Below are 816 nucleotides of genomic sequence, written 5' to 3' on the forward strand. Positions count from 1 at the left end.
TCCCACCCCCTCCCCCCCCCCCCCCCCCGTTGCTTGGGTAATTCATACAAGTGCCCCCATAAGAAGAGAACTCTGTAGTAGCAATAGAGAGACTGTAATGGGTAGAGAGTTATAAAGACAGCAAGCCTAGGTTCCAGTCAGTTGAGGACCCAGGAGAGGGGAATTTGCTCCCAGCAGGCTATGTTGCCATATTCTGGCCTGGGACAACGGGGCTGTTCCTGCCTCCCTGCACTGGAGGGAAATTCAGATAAGAGTGGCAGGGAAGTGGGGAGGAGGCAGGCAGGGAAGGACCACGGGGATTGCCCCAGTCCTTGGGGCTGAGCCAGGCTGGACTGGCTCCTGCTGAGTCCCAGTCCAGCCATGCAGCCAGGAGACGCATGATGCAGGAGCAGCCAGTGGGCAGGTAGGGAAGTGGTGAAAGCGGCTGCAGGCAGTGGCAGCAGGGAGCACAGCAACAGCTGGGCAAGAGCGTGGGGCCTATGCCAGTGTCCCTGGCGAGGCCCGGAGTGGGGCAGCAGGAGCATAGGGCTTGGGCCAGCAGGGGCTCTTGAGTCAGGTTAGCTTCCTCCTCTCCTTGCTGCCTCAGCCTAGCCCCATACCCCTGCCACCCCACTCTGGGCCCTGTGCTCCTGCCCAGCTGTCACTGCGCTCTGTGACCCCACTCACTCCCACTGCTCCCCACCTGTGGCCACTTTCACTGCTTCCCTACCCACCTGCCTGCACCATATGGCTCCCAGCTGCATGGCCAGACCACAGGAGCATGGGGCCTGAGCCAGTACGCCAGGGTCAAGAACGGGGGGGGGGGGGGGGGGGGGG

This window comes from Gavialis gangeticus, unplaced genomic scaffold, assembly GCF_001723915.1.
Source record: "Gavialis gangeticus isolate Ggan-Ray unplaced genomic scaffold, GavGan_comp1, whole genome shotgun sequence".
Taxonomy (NCBI): domain Eukaryota; kingdom Metazoa; phylum Chordata; order Crocodylia; family Gavialidae; genus Gavialis; species Gavialis gangeticus.